The 16,450-nt window shown below is 40.0% G+C and overlaps 1 long non-coding RNA gene across 1 annotated transcript in view; it reads right to left on the bottom strand.

Annotated features, from left to right (window-relative positions):
• The window catches only part of LOC117975675 (uncharacterized), a 67,819-nt gene extending 52,335 nt beyond the window's left edge, over positions 1–15,484 (bottom strand). The window contains exon 1 of the long non-coding RNA XR_010109651.1: positions 14,677–15,484. This is a non-coding gene — a long non-coding RNA (uncharacterized LOC117975675). The remainder of the gene's footprint in view (positions 1–14,676) is intronic.
• Positions 15,485–16,450: the final 966 nt, after the last annotated feature.

Raw genomic sequence — 16,450 nt, 5'->3', positions numbered from 1 at the left:
TTCTGCTGACTCCGAGTTTTCAGAGAAAGCTTTGTTCTTTTAATCAACTGCACATCAAAGAATCTTTAATCCTGCCTATGATCTGTAAGCCGCCACTTGAAGATATCTCACCTTTTTGTGCCAAGCCAAAGTATAACCTCCAGGTATTGATCCATGACTTTGCCTGTACCTCCTGCCTCCCTGAAATGTATGAGTTGCATACCGACTGCCTCGAAACCACCCACTCAGGGCTTCTTGGGTTTGTGTTTTCCCCAGGCTGCAGTCACTCATGTTGGCTCAGAATAAACCTCTTTGACATATTTTATGGAGTTTTGGTATTTTTCCACTTGAAGATGCAGTTCCTAACTCTCTAGCACCTCTCCTCGATGCATTTTGTGTTATAGTATTGAGCAAGATTTCAGAATCAAAGCAGTATACATAGAGTAAATGAGCTGGTGTGTGTACATGTCATGCGAGTGGCACGCATAACGTGAAAAGATTAAAGTACTGCTATCCTTGTAAGTACTCAGCGAGCATTAACTATCATCATTCTTCTACCAGCACAAAGGTTTATATGTAACTTGAGGCCACATTGTGGATCCCATGGGTATGAACAAAGGAATCCTTTCACATGACCCCAACACTCTTGTTTTGGGCAGGGATTTTTCAGTTACACATCTCAACCGGCAAAGATGTGTGAGAGACTCAGTACGTCAAAGGCCTCTGGGACCGCCTGCCTGACAGTGACCTTGAGACCACCCTTGCATCAAGGTCATTCCCACACAACAGCCTGTAAAAATCCTTTGATATTTGCAGTGCAATTTCAGCTATCTACGCATCACTATAGAGAGAATTAACTCCTTTATGACATCATCTTCCCAATTTAGCATCTCCCTCCATTTATTTAGAATTTCTTTATTTCTCACAGTAATGCTGTTTCTGCACAGAACCTTTGCACAGCTCCTGTTAAATACATTTGACAGCTGATGTTTTTATTCATGTTTCTGTTTGTTACTCGTGTACAGAAACACAACTGTTTTTTTAAAAAACATTGACCCTATAGCTGGGCGTTGTGGTGTGTGTCTGTAGTCCCATCTACTCCAGAAGCTGAGGTAAGAGGACTGCTTGAGCCCTGGAGGTCAAGGCTGCAGTGAGCTCTGATCATGCCATTGCACTCCAGCCTGGGTGACAGAATGAGACCCCATCTTAAAAAAAAATGTTGACCCTGCACCCATAAACGATTTAAACTTACTTATTAATTCTAATTATATTTGAAATCTTTTAAGCTTTCTACATATAAAATCACAACATCCACTAATAGAATTGTCTTATTTTTTTCCCTACCCAATCTTTTTTATTTCTATGCCATACTGCACCAGCGAGCACCTCCAGTAAAAGGTGAACATATGTGGGTAAGTGAGCGTTCTTGTTTGTTCCTAATCTCAGAACACCATCAACATTTCACTATGTTCCGTGTGATGCCTGCTGTAAGGTTTTTGTAGTTTCCCTTAATTTGGATAAGAAAGTTCCATATTCTTATATTACAAATGTGTATTTATTAAACACTTTTCTGCACAGATTAAGATAATCAAATGATTTTTCTTTTTTCTTTCTTGTTAACGTGATGAATTATACTGGTTAATTTCCAAACGTTAACCCATCTTGTATTCCTGGAATAAACCTGACGTGCTCATGGTTTCCATCTAGGCTCGTGAGTGGTTAGTGATGTGGTTTGGATATTCGTCCTGCCAAATCTCATGTTGAGATGTAATCCCAGTATTAGAGGTGGGGCTCGGTGGGAGGTGATTGGATCACAGGGTGGATTTCTCATGAGCAGTTTAGCATCATCCCCTTGGTGCATCCTTAAGATAGTGAATCAGTTCGCCCGAGATCTGGTTGTTTAAAAGTGTGTGGCGCCTTCCGTCTCCCTCTCTTTCTCGCTCCTGCTCTCAATGGGTGACGTGCCTGCTCCCGCTTCACCTTCCGCCATGAGCGAAAGCTCCCTGAGGCCTCCCAGAAGCTGAGCAGATGCTGGAGCCAAGCTTCCTTACAGCCCGCAGAACCAGGAGCCAGTTAAACCTCTTTTCTCTACAAATTACCCAGTCTTAGGTATTTCTTTATAGTGATGCAAAACCGGCCTAACACAGTTGGCTTGGAGTTTTCCTCTCCTGAAATGTCAGGTTTTGGCATCAATGCTGTTTTGGTGTCATAAAATAAATATGCAGTGCTCCTTCTTTACTTATTCTCTGTAAGAATTTGTGTTTGACTGCCATTTCATTGTTAGATGTTTATAAGAATTTACTGGCGAATTCATTTGGGATTAAAGAGTTATTTGCGTGAAGGTTTTAAGTTACATCTTCAGACAATAAATTCAGAATTAGGATGATAAAGGATTTTTTCTTTGTATATTTTGGAAATTTGTACTTTTTAAAAGAATTTGTCTATCTTATGTAAAATTTCAAGTTTATTGAATAAAAAGTTGCTTATAATATCTTCTTATTATTTTAATAAGATTAGATGTGCCCTTTTATATTCTTGAAATTTTTATACCGTCCCTCTTTTTTTTGCTCAGTCTCACCAATGGATGATTAGATTTTTTAGTTATTTCAAAGAACCAAATAAAATAATGGTTTTATTGATCTTCTCTATTATACACTTATTTCCTATTTCATTAATTTTTGCTTTTATCTTATTTTTATAGTTTCTTTGGATTTAAAATGCTGCTGTTTTCCTAACTTCTTAAAATGCATACTCAGCTTATTTTGGCTTTTTTCCCCCCATAATATATGTTTCTAAATTCATACTTCTCTTTATGCAAGGCTTTAGCTGTAACCTAAAAGCTACTGAAACGTAGTACTTTCATTATCACTTAATTCAAAATACTTTTAAATTTCCACCATGTTATCTTCTGTGGCTCATGGGTTGTTTAGATGTGTATATGTTACTTGCTATACGTGAGGATTTTCCGAGTGTCTTTTTATTACTTATTTCTAGTTTAATTCATTGTGGTGAGAGAAAATATCCATGTCCTTCAACTCGAATCATCTTTCATTGTGGGCATCCTAGTGGGTGTGAGATGGTGTCTCACTGTGGTTTTGATTTGCATTTCCCTAATGATTAGTGATGCTGAGCATCTTTTCATGTGCTTCTTGGCCATTTGTAGATCTTCCTTGAAGAAATGTCTATTTAATTCCTTTGCCCATTTAAAAATGTTTGTTGTTGTTGTTGTTGTTGTTGAGTTGTGGGAATTCTTTACATATTCTAGATATCAACCTTTTATCAAGTATCTGATTCGCACATATTTTCTCACATCCCATGGGTTGCCTTTGATGGCTGTGTCCTGTGGTGCAGTTTTAAATTTTGATGTGGTCAAATTTATGTCTTATTTCCTCTGTTGCCTGTGCTTTCAGTATCATATTCAATAAATTACTGCCAACTGCAATGTCATGAAGGTTCCCCTGTGTTTTCTTCTAAGAGTTTTATAGTTTTAATCTTATGTTTAGTAAGAGTTGAATCTTACAAAATAATATTTAATAAGAGCTAAAATTATAACTAATGTAAGTGTATTCATATATGGTAATTACTATTAAGTAATATTTATACGTGGTAGAAGGTAAGGGTCCATCTTCATTCTTTTGCATGTGAATGAATCTCTAATTTTCTCAACATCACTTCATGGCAAGACTGCTTTTTCCCCCTTTGAATGATCTTGGCACCCTTGTTGAAAACCATTTGTCAATATATGCAAGAGTTTACTTCTGGGCTGTGTATTTTATTCCATTGGTCTATAGGTATATCTTTATACCAGTACCACATTTTTAGAACTACTATAGCTTTGTAGTATGTTTTGAAGTCAGGAAATGTGAGACCTCCAACTTTGTTCTTCAAGACTGTTTTGTCAGTTCAATGTTCCTTGAGATTCCATATGAATTTTAGGATGGATTTTACTATTTCTGCAAAAATGCCATTGGGATTTGACAGGTATTTTTAAAGTATTCTCTACATGTGGCAGAACATTAGCCCTTGGTCTAGCTTGTGACATTCATCTTTTTATTCCACGTGGAATATACCTTAGAGAGTGGTGTGAGGTGGTGATTTAAAACTTATTTCCCCCAATGCTAAGTCATGATATCTAATCCCTTCCCTACTGATTTCTGATAACATTATATATAAATTTCCTCTTTTCATTAGTCAGTTTCTGGTTTATTTATTTTGAACTGGCTTTATACCTTTTTCTTTTCTAAACTATCTGAAGTTCCTGCCCTATCATGCCCAAAAGTTTTGGTGTGTGATTCTGAGAAACAAGGACACACTCCTCCTAGACTACCCCTGGCCATCACGCAGGGCAGCTCTGCTGACCACCATCCCACCCAACCTCAGGCTTTATTCATGTGTCTCCAGGTGTCACAATAATGTCCTTTAAAGTGAAGGATCTGGTTCACTATAAATGACATTATTCAGCCATGAAAAACAATGAGATCATGTCTTTTGTGGGAACATAGATGGAGTTGGAGGCCATTATCCTTAGCAAATTAACACAGGAACAGAAAACCAAATACTTCATGTTCTCACTTATAAGTGGGAGCTGAATGGTGAGAACACATGGACACATAGAGGGGAACACTGGGGCCTATTGGAGGGTGGAGGTTGGGAGGGGGAAAGGATTAGGAAAAATTACTAATGGGTACTCGGCTTCATACCTGGTGATGAAATAATCTGCACAACAAATCCCCATGACACAAGTTTACCAATATAACAAACCTGTACTTGTGGTCCTGAACTTAAAATAAAAATTAAAACAAAAAAAGTCAGATAAACAAATAAAATCTGAGAATTTTGTACTCATATTCTAAAATATGCAGAGCTGCAAAGACGAAAAAAATACGTAAAACAAGAGGCATAAACAGCAATGGCTAGTGACCTCACATGAAAGGGAAGCTTATACAGTGAATTGTACTCCTGAAGCCAGGGTCAGACCCCACCACTGTGATGGTGTATACATTCCATGTGGGAGGAGTCAATACTGCCATGGATGTATAGCAAACTCTCAGAAACAAGACTAGGGTACAAGTGTCTAAGGAAGACTGAACATCACCTCAACTGGACACCTTCCTCCCTGCCTTACTCATAGGCTATCCAAAAACTGTCTTGAACGCAAAATTCCTGGATCTCAAACAATAGCACAATGGAGAAAATAACCGCTGTATCAACACAAAAAGCCACACAAGTATGAGCAAGAATTTTTTTTAAATGCTGGCTCTATACAATATTACTTCATCCAAATGGAAATATATCTTGAGAGTAATGTAAAATACACACACATGCACGTACACACAATCTTTTCCTCCAAAAAATGGAGTAAATCCTCCAAAAGTGCTTTGATACATAAAACAATTTTTTTTACATTTTTTTGTGCAAATTCATGAGGCGCATGAAGAAATGTGTGACATGCGTATCATGTGTAGTGCTCAAGCCAGGATCCTCAGGGTGTCCATCTGCCAAGTGCAATGTTTTTGTTAAACATAGTTACCCTGTGCTGCTATCAAACATTGGTTTTATTCCTTTTATCTTATTGTATGATTGTACCATTTAACTCACTTCTCTTCATCCTCCCCCTGCCTTCCCTAACTCACTTTTCCCAGTTTGTTCTCTATATTCCACTCTGTACCTCCACATGCTCAAAGTTTTTAGCTCCCACATACATGTGAGAGGACATGATATTGTCTTTCTGTGCCTGACCTATTTCACTTAAGATAATGACCTGCAGTTCCATCCATGTTGCTGCAAATGACAGGATTTCATTATTTTTCGTGGCTGTATAGTATTCTATTGTGTATATGTATCACATTTTCTTTATCCATTCATCCACTGGTGGACACTTAGGTTGATTCCATATTTTAGTTATTGTAAATAGTGCTACAATCAACACTTGAGTGCAGATAACCCTTGGATATTTTGATTTCTTTTCCTCTGGGTGGATACCCAGTAGTGGGATTGCTGGATTAAATGGTAATTCCATTTTTAGTTTATTGAGAAACCTCCATACTGTTATTTATAGTGACTGTACTAGTTTCCACCAGCAGTGTATAAGAGTTTCCTTTTCTCCACATCCTCTCCAACATCTATTTTTTGTTTGTTTGGTTGTTTGTTTGGATGGTTGGTTTTGTCTTTTTAGTAATAGCCATTCTACCTGGAGTAGGATGATAATCTCACTGTGGTTTTGATTTGCATTTCTCTGATAATTAGTGATATTTAGCATATTTTCATATGCCTGTTGGCTGTGATTATAAAACAACTATTTAACAACAGAAATTTAATAAAACAGAAGAGTTAAAAGACAGGATGTCTAAAAAAGTAAATGAAATTAAAAGAAATATTGCAGCCCAAAGAAACAAATAGGGCAGAATTGCTCAACTTGTGTCAGATACTGATATTCTTGGCCTTCAGGAAGGCTGAAGAAGGCCTATAATAGTGAAGATTATTGGATAAGTTATCTTCTGACCACAAAGAACATCAGCCATTTATATCCAAATGCTGCAAAAATATTATCATTTTCTGTGTCTGCCATGATATGAAAAAGTTTGTGAAAAGCATAAAACCAGAGACAAAATAATATTAAAGAACTAATTAAGAAATTTGAAAAATCTACGTACAAAACAGACGTGGCTGAAAGGGAATTACTGCCATAGAAGAAAGGTTTAACATAATCACAATGAATGCAGATAATAAAAACCTAGAGGTCAGAGCAAAACTAATTGATATTGAAGACAAAAAAGATGATCCAACATATGCATAATTGGTGTTCTAGAGATTTCAAACTAAACAGAGAATAAACAGTACATTAAGAAGAGTTACAAGAAAATTTATCCTAAATGAAAAATAAATTAAATCTTTAGACCAAAAGAACACATCAAATTCTAGGACTCAATGCCAAGAGATACACTAATTAAATTATTATATTGTTGATAAGATTTAACTTTATTGAGGTCTAATTTATGTGCAATAAAGTGCACCCATTCAAAGTGTGTGGTTCACTGAGTTTGACAGAGACACCCAAAAACCACTGCAAATACCCAGAAAACAGAACATCTCCATCAATGGCAGATGTTCCTCCTGTGTAGTCTATTCCTCCCTCTGACCCAAGCTTTCTTGATCTGCTTGTTGACATTATAGATTAGTTTGCCTTTCCTAGAATTTTATACAAAAAGGAACATTCAGTTATATATCTTTTGTGTGTAGCTTTTCTCACTGTGTATAATGGTTTGGGGATTTTTTCCATGGTGCTGTGCATATCAGTCATTTGTTTATTTTTTTTTCCAGTTTCTCATTTTGATCTGTTTCACACATTGTATTTGTTTGAAAAACAGCTTCCCATGTTTACAGGTGTTGAAAAAAAGAATCCCTGGACTAGATCCCTGGGGTGCTGACATGCTGTGGTCCACAATTCATTGCTGGCTGCCCTCCCACCTAGGGGACAGGAAGAGGGCGGGTGAGCAGAGCCCGGCAGCTCCCACCTGGGGGACAGGAGGAGGGAGGGCACTCAGGGACCAGCAGGTGGTGGCCAGCCTGGGCTTTTCTCTGCACCCTTTTCCTCACCACGGACTGCAGTTCCTGGTCTGAGCCTGTGCCCTCAGGAGTCCTGTGTCTCCACCTCCAGGGTCTGTCGTTCTCCAGCTCGATGTCATCGGCATCCATGGAGTGCTCCCTCTGCTCCTCCACCACATCATTGAGGAAGCAATCTTGGGAATGGTATGCACGTCAGGAAGCCCACTGGCCACGGTGAGGCTTCTTCGTGGAGTCTCCCGGCAGGAGGCTGTGGGCTCTGCCCTGAAGGTGCTGGAAGTCACTGGGGCTGTCACCCATGGAGCTGTTCCTATGTGCGTACCAGCTGGCCGCTCATCCTAGGAGGAAGCCCCGTGCGGGTCCAAGTGGTGGGGTATGGCGCAGCGCTGGAGCGGGGTGCTTGCATTGCGGAGAGTTTCCTCCCAGATGTCACCACCGTGCGCGCGGAAGTGAGGGAGGCGGGGGTGTCCCGGAGAGTGTGCCCTTACCCCTGCGTGGACTCCCACCTGGGATACCTCGGACATCCGGACCTCCTGCTGGCACACGCTGTGCCTCGGCTCCCAACTCTGCCAGGTAGGGCGACCTCGTGGGTGGCCTGCGGGGGTCTGCGCCATTTGGGTAACGGAGTGGAAAGAGGGCCTGAGCTCTTAGCTTCCCAGCGCTTCTCACGGATGATTTTGCCGCTACCCACAATATCTTAAGAAACGCCCGCATCGCCAAGTCAATCCTAAGCCAAAAGAACAAAGCTGGAGGCATCACACTACCTGACTTCAAACTATACTAAAAGGCTACAGTAACCAAAACAGCATGGTACTGGTACCAAAACAGAGATATAGATCAATGGAACAGAACAGAGCCCTCAGAAATAACGCCGCATATCTACAACTATCTGATCTTTGAAAAATCTGAGAAAAACAAGCAATGGGGAAAGGATTCCCTATTTAATAAAAGGTGTTGGGAAAACTGGCTAGCCATATGTAGAAAGCTGAAACTGGATCCCTTCCTTACACCTTATACAAAAATCAATTCAAGATGGATTAAAGACTTAAACGTTAGACCTAAAACCATAAAAACCCTAGAAGAAAACCTAGGCATTACCATTCAGGACATAGGCATGGGCAAGGGCTTCATGTCTAAAACACCAAAAGCAATGGCAACAAAAGCCAAAATTGACAAATGGGATCTAATTAAACTAAAGAGCTTCTGCACAGCAAAAGAAACTACCATCAGAGTGAACAGGCAACCTACAGCATGGGAGAAAATTTTCGCAACCTACTCATCTGACAAAGGGCTAATATCCAGAATCTACAATGAACTCAAACAAATTTACAAGAAAAAAACAAACAACCCCATCAAAAAGTGGGCGAAGGACATGAACAGACACTTCTCAAAAGAAGACATTTATGCAGCCAAAAAACACATGAAAAAATGCTCATCATCACTGGCCATCAGAGAAATGCAAATCAAAACCACAATGAGATACCATCTCACACCAGTTAGAATGGCAGTCATTAAAAAGTCAGGAAACAACAGGTGCTGGAGAGGATGTGGAGAAATAGGAACACTTTTACACTGTTGGTGGGACTGTAAACTAGTTCAACCATTGTGGAAGTCAGTGTGGCAATTCCTCAGGGATCTAGAACTGGAAATACCATTTGACCCAGCCATCCCATTACTGGGTATATACCCAAAGGACTATAAATCATGCTGCTATAAAGACACATGCACACGTATGTTTATTGCGGCATTATTCACAATAGCAAAGACTTGGAACCAACACAAATGTCCAACAATGATAGACTGGATTAAGAAAATGTGGCACATATACACCATGGAATACTATGCAGCCATAAAAGATGATGAGTTCGTGTCCTTTGTAGGGACATGAATGAAATTGGAAAACATCATTCTCAGTAAACTATCGCAAGAACAAAAAACCAAACACCGCATATTCTCACTCATAGGTGGGAATTGAACAATGAGATCACATGGACACAGGAAGGGAAATATCACACTCTGGGGACTGCTGTGGGGAGGGGGGAGGGGGGAGGGATAGCATTGGGAGATATACCTAATGCTAGATGACGAGTTAGTGGGTGCAGTGCACCAGCATGGCACATGTATACATACGTAACTAACCCGCACAATGTGCACATGTACCCTAAAACTTAAAGTATAATAAAAAAAAAAGAAAAAAGAAAAGAAACGCAGCGCTTTCCACTGTGTGCAAACCTGCTCAGGTCACAGGGAAACCAGAAATCAACCGTGACCCGCCTCCCCGTCCTGCCAAGGGCGCCCCGGTCTCCAGCGCCAGCCCGGGCTGGCGCATCAGGGCCGTGGCCTCCAAGGGTCCTAATCTGTCCCAGCAGAGAGGACCAGAACCTGCTGGGGCGCATGGGAGCGTGGAGCTGCTGGGGCTGCTCGTGTGCCCTGCGAGATGAAGCGGCAGGGGCGCGGCGCTGGGGACCTGAGAGAGCTCCGGAATCAACCCACCCCACGCAGGAAGACATCGCCCTCCAGTGATTTATTTTTATTGGTAAATTGTGTTCCATTGCCTGGAGATAATATATCCTGCTTATCCAATTACCACTGATTTCCTCCCACCAGTGTTGGCTATTTTGAACGAAGCTGCTATAAGCCTTTATCACAAGTCTTTTTGTGGACGTAAGTTTTTCCTTCTCTTGGCGAAATACATGAAAGTGGGAAGGCTGAGTCATGGCAGGTGTATGATTAAGTTTTCACAGAACCGCTAAACAGTTTTCCAAAGTAGCCGTATCATTGCACATTCCCACTACAGGATATGAGAGTTTTCCTTGTTCTGTATCCTCACTACGGTTTAGTGCTGTCCGTCTTTTGAATTTTGGCTGCTACAATGTGTGCATAGAGCATCTCATTTTTTTTAAGTTGCATTTCCCTGATGATTCATGGTCTGGAAAATGTATTAAATTATTGAACTTCAAAGATGAGGGAAAAATTCTTCATTCTATGGGGCAAAAAAAAAAAAAAAATTCAAATCCTTCACAAGGGGTATAAATTGAGTTGGTATTTTACTCTATTCCCAAAAAATACAGTAGCAATCTACAAAGTTCTGAAGGAAATGCAATGTAACCAAAGGCACTTATTCCAAGCCAAGGTGTTGCTCGAGTATATAGGCCATGTGAAAAGTGTCCACATAATAAAGAGTTAGAAAGCTCAACACATTTGACCCTTTCTTAATGAAATACAGTCAATTAATACTTTTTTTTTAAGAAAAACGCTTGAAAATAAAGGCACATCACAGGAATGGTATTAAGTAAATGCTTCATGTAAATGGAGCATTAATGCTAGAGCCCCAGTCACTTTAAGACTACAGAATAGAAGGTATATTTCTCAGCCTTGAGAGTAAAAATCTTCACAAAACTTGGGAGGTCAGAAGACAGAAGTTGGGAAGAAGTGTAAAAGTGCTAAAATCCTCATTTTTTAGAGCCAGAAGTCAAATGCTGTTTAAAATTTAAACACAGTTTAAAAGACCATTATGACTTGCCCTCTTAACTAAAAAAAAAAAAAACTCTCTCTTATTAACCTTTGAGTAAAGAAATCATTCACTTTCACTTCTTTTTCTTTAACTAAATTTCAGAATCTTTGATGTTGATGTTGAAGATGGTGATATTTAGGGTGATTTCTTTATCCGTGTCATTGAAACAGATCTTTAGTATCTTGAGGATGACAACATTTCTCATTCTTGCCACTTACTTTTTAAGATTTCTTTTTAATTGTGGCAAAATACACATAACATAAAATTTACCATCTTAACCATGTTTAAGCATCCAGTTCAGTGACATTAAGTACATTCACATCGTTATGCAACTGTGTTAGTCCGCTCTCGCACTGCTATAAAGAACTACCTGAGCCCGGATAATTTAGGAAGAAAGAGGTTTAATTGACTCACAGTTCCGCAGGCTGTACAGGAAGCATGTTTGAGGAGGCCTCAGGAAACTTACAATCATGGCAGAAGGTGAAGAGTAAGCAAGCACCTTCTTCCCATGGTGGAGTGAGAGACAGAGCAAAGGGGGAGGTGCTACACACTTTCAGACAACTAGATCTGAGAATTCTACCACAAGAACAGCAAGGGTGAAGCCCACCCCATGATTCAATCACCTCCCACCAGGAACCTCCTCCAATACTAGGGATTACAATTTGACCTGAGATTTCAGTGGAGACACAGAGCCACCATATCAGCAGCCATCACCACTGTCCATCTCCAGAATGCTTCACCTTGCAAAACTGAAACTCCATACCCATTAAACAGTAATGCCCCATTTCCCTGCCCCAGCCTCTGGCAACCACCATTCTACTTTCTGTCTCTATGAATTTGACTACTCTAGATACCTTACATTAATGGAATAATTAGATATTTCTTCACTTGGTTATTACTGTTTATTTTCTTTATTTTATTATTGCTTATTTCACTTGGCATAATGTCCTCAAGTTCATCCATGTTGTGGCATGTGTCAGAATTTCCTCCCTGTTTAAGGCTCAATCATATTCTGTTATGTTATATATATTATATATTAATCATACTCTGTTATTTTATGTATGTATATAAAATACATATATATTATATATTATATGTATTAATGTATAAAATATATATTTATATATACATATAATTATACATATTATATGTATATATATTATTTGTATATACATATACACATATATAAACATGTATATATATACACGTATATATGTATACATATATACACACATATACACACACACACACACACACACACACCACATTTTGTTGATCCATTCATTGTAGATGGAAACTTGAGTGGCTTCCACTTTTTGGTTATTATGAATAATGTTGTTATGAACATGAGTGTTTATATATCATGTATCTCTGAGTTCTTGCTTTCCATTCTTTTGGTTATATAATCAGAAGTAAAATTGCTAGATCATATAATACTTCTATTTCTAATTTTTTGAGGAACTGCCATATGGGGTGATTTTAATACATTCTTCCTTGTACTATTCTTAATTTCTTAATTTTTTTTACAATGAACATGTATTATGTTTACAAAAGCAAAATACAAAAAAAAATTTAAGTAGAAAATAAAGTAAACAAATATTTATCACTTTGGAGGGGAAGGTAAACATAAGAATTGCAGGCAATCACTGCTTTTTTTTTTTTTTTTTTTTTGGTGTCTCACTCTGTCGCCCAGGCTGGAGTGCAATGGCGCCATCTCGGCTCACTGCAATCTCCACCTCCTAGGTACAAGTGCTTCTCCTGCGCTTGTACAGCTACTCCTCCTGAGTAGCTGGGATTACAGGTGCCCACCACAACGCCCAGCTAATTTTTGTATTTTTAGTAGAGATGGGGTTTCACCATGTTGGTCAGGCTGGTCTCAAACTCCTGACCTCAAGTGATCTGCCAGCCTCAACCTCCCAAAGTGCTAGGATTACAGGCATGAGCCACCACGCCCAGCCCAATCACTGAATCTTAAATGAACCTGAATCCAGAGAATCATCTGGATCTTCTCCTTAATTCTGAGGCCTTGGTTTCTGGACTGATTCTTATCTGGCCTCTGGTAAACACCTATGATGAGGGGTATGTCGGCTGTCAGAGCACTGGGCGACTTCTGTCCTCACTCGGGGACTGTGGTTCACCTGCATATTCTCACAGGTGGTAAAACAATGTTTTGCACACAGTACATTTTCAATAAAATTTGCCAAGGCATTTATACATACAACTTGTTTGGAGTATGTAGTAAAATTGAAAATGTACATATACTGTGACCTAAAAAATTCTACCTTTAGATATTTGCAGAGAGAAACTCTTCCACGTAGACACAGTAGGACATATTCAAGAAGCTCCACTGCAACATTCTTCAGAATAGCACAACAATGGAAATAACCTAAACATCCACCGGCTGGTTAGACTAAGATAAGTTAGGCCAGGAGCAGTGGCTCACACCTTCATCCCAGCACTTTGAGAGGCCAAGGCAGGAGGATCACTTGAGCTCAGGAGTTTGAGACCAGCCTGGGCAACATGGTGAGATCTCATCTCTACAAAAAATACAAAAATTAGACAGGCATGTGTTTTTCGTAGAGATGTGTTCTCACCATGTTGCCCAGGCTGGTCTCACACTCCTGAGCTGAAGCGATCCTCCAGCCTCGGCCTCCCAAAGTGCTGGGATTACAAAAATTAGGCGTGGTAGTGTGTGCCTGTAGTCCCAGCTACTTGGGAGGCTGAGGTGGGAGGATCACTTGAGCCTGGAATGTCAAGGCTGCAGTGAGCTGCAGCCTGGGTGTCAGAACAAGACCCTGTCTCAAAAGAAAAAAAAAAAAGAATTATGATGCATTCACACCATGGAATCCTATAGAGCAGAGGTGAGCTATTTTTCTATAACAACATGTAAAAACTCAAAAACATATTGAATGGAAAAGACATTTGCAGCATGAGACCAATTATATCAATCATCAGATATGCAATAGAAACTATTCATGAATATAAATACATATGGAGCATTTTTGGGTGTTAGAATATTTGTGATTCTTAATGATCATCTCTGAGGGCAAGGGAGACAGAAGCAGGGATGATACAAAGCCAGCTTCATTTGTTTTATTTCATTTATATTTTAAAAGATGGAGTGAATCGGACATCATGTCATCAGTCGCCAGTTCTGGGTGGGAGGCTCTCAGGTCTTAGCTCCACTATTTTTATTGCTCTTTTTTTTCAATTTGTCAAGACAATTTATAACAAAATTTCTGTTTCCAATCCCTGCCCTTCTATGGCAGGCTATCATGTTTTGAAATAGTTATCTACCAAATAAGATATATTCATTTAGTGATTCTTTTCTTATTTAATAAAAACATATGTAACTGTGAGTCACAGCTTCGTTTAGCCTGCATTCCATCCCAAAGTAGGAAAAAAGTTTTAGTTATATTTCAGTTACTTTTGTGCCCAATCAATGCATAATTTCTCTAATATTTTGAAATATTAAAAATGCCTTTATTACTGACATAGAAGACCTCTCATGGAGGAAGGGCCCTCGATTGGATAACACTGTTTTAGGTTATTTAAACAGCCTATCAAGTTGGCAAGCTACCAAATGTCTATGAAGATGCCTCCTTGTTTCTCAAACTCACCTCCCAAAGGGTGATCTGTGGTGTCTCCTTTCCTCACAAGGCACAGATGTCTGAATTTTCAGGTGCATTTTGCATATGCTTCAGTTTCAGACTGTAATTTCCAAGAATGACCACGACAATGTCATCCATTCCATGTGCTTTAAAAAAAAAAAAAAAAAGTGTGACCTTGACACTCCTTCTATTGAGCAAGCAGTCTCCTGCACTAGAATTCGAGCAAATTGCACTATGGCCTTGACCAAGAGTGTGGCTAAACTGATGTTATGTGACCTCTGAGACTGGACGACACTATAAAGATGCCAAGCATTTCAACCTGGCTTTCTTGGGATGCCTCTTCTGGGAATCCAGCTGCCATGCCGTAAGGAAGCCCAAACCAGCCCGAGGCAGAGAGAGCACTTGGAGAGTGGTCCAACATCCAGCTGAAATTCAGCCAATGGCCAGTGTCAGCCACAGACTTGTTAGTGAAGTTGCCACCAGAATATTCTAGTCCTGAGCCATTGACTCACCCCTTAGCCTTCTCACCTTCCTAGCTGAGGCCCAGACATCATGGGGTGGAGATAAACTGTCCCTGCCAAGCCCTTTCCAAATCCCCAACCCTGTGAGCCTAAGAAGATGGAGTTTTATGTAGTCACTAAATGTTGGAGTGGTTTGCTAGGCACCACTAGTGACTGGGGCAGGCTCCACATTCATGTGCACCTTAGCCAAACACCTGCGTTAGGATTTATTTTCAAGTGTACTGTGGGGTTTTATTCAAATGCATGAATAAGGAGTAAAAGCTAGCACTGTGTGTTTTCTTTCAGTTTCTGATCTTCCCAATTATTTTGTTCAAATAAGTCATTGTAAGTTTGAAAATAATAACCATAGCTATAACATCAAGTCCAGAATATAACAAAAGGAGGAAGTCCTAAATGAGAATGTACTGGAGCTAAGAAATCCAGGGAACGAATATTCTTCAAAAGCATTGTCTCAAAAGCCTGTGTCTTCATCCCATCAAAACATTTTTTTGCACTGTGTTAGAATCATCATCAGGTCATAGAAGCTGAAGTCATGCCTGTGAGGAAGGAGGTCCCCCAAAATTGAGAAGAGGAGGTAACAGTTGGCTTTTTGCTACATAATAAACAAGCATTGATTTAGCACAGACATCTGTGGGTCAGCTCTTTGGGCTGGACTCAGCTGGATGGTTTTATTGGTCCTGGCTGGACTCTCTCAAAGGTCTAGGTTCAGCTGCTGGTCAATGAGGTCACTCTGTTTCTAGGGCTGCTGGCAATTGGTTGGGACATGGATTGCAAGGTCAAATAGGATCTGACCCTGCAATTGCACAGCTCGCCAATCAGCTCAGGCTTTTGCTGCGTTGCTACTGGGCAGACTCTAAGACAGAGATGATGCATGCAAGGCCTTGGCCCAGACCTAGTACAGCATCACTTCCTCTGCACCAGCCCTGATTCTAGGAATGGGGAAACAGACTCCACCGTACAAAGTCACACTGTGAGGGCTTTGGGTGGGGTGGTTGGAGGTAGAATTTGGACCATTTTGGCAACTCACACAGGGACCCAGAACTGAGCTCGGGGGACATCAATGCTTAAGAAATAGGCAGAAGAAAAGAATAGCAGGTAAAAGAGGCCAAGGAATTCATAGAGAAATAAGAAGAGAGTCAGAGATGCTAGCCTCGTAGAGCAAGGGAGGAGAGTTCAGGAGGAACTCTCAGCAGAATCAATGTCTAAGAGAATACTTAAAAGGTCTGAAAAATGGCTCTCAAGTTCGGCAACTGCTATGCCTT

The sequence above is a fragment of the Pan paniscus genome, chromosome 14 (genome assembly GCF_029289425.2).
Source record: "Pan paniscus chromosome 14, NHGRI_mPanPan1-v2.0_pri, whole genome shotgun sequence".
Lineage (NCBI taxonomy): Eukaryota > Metazoa > Chordata > Mammalia > Primates > Hominidae > Pan > Pan paniscus.
This window is presented reverse-complemented; position numbering and strand designations above follow the sequence as displayed.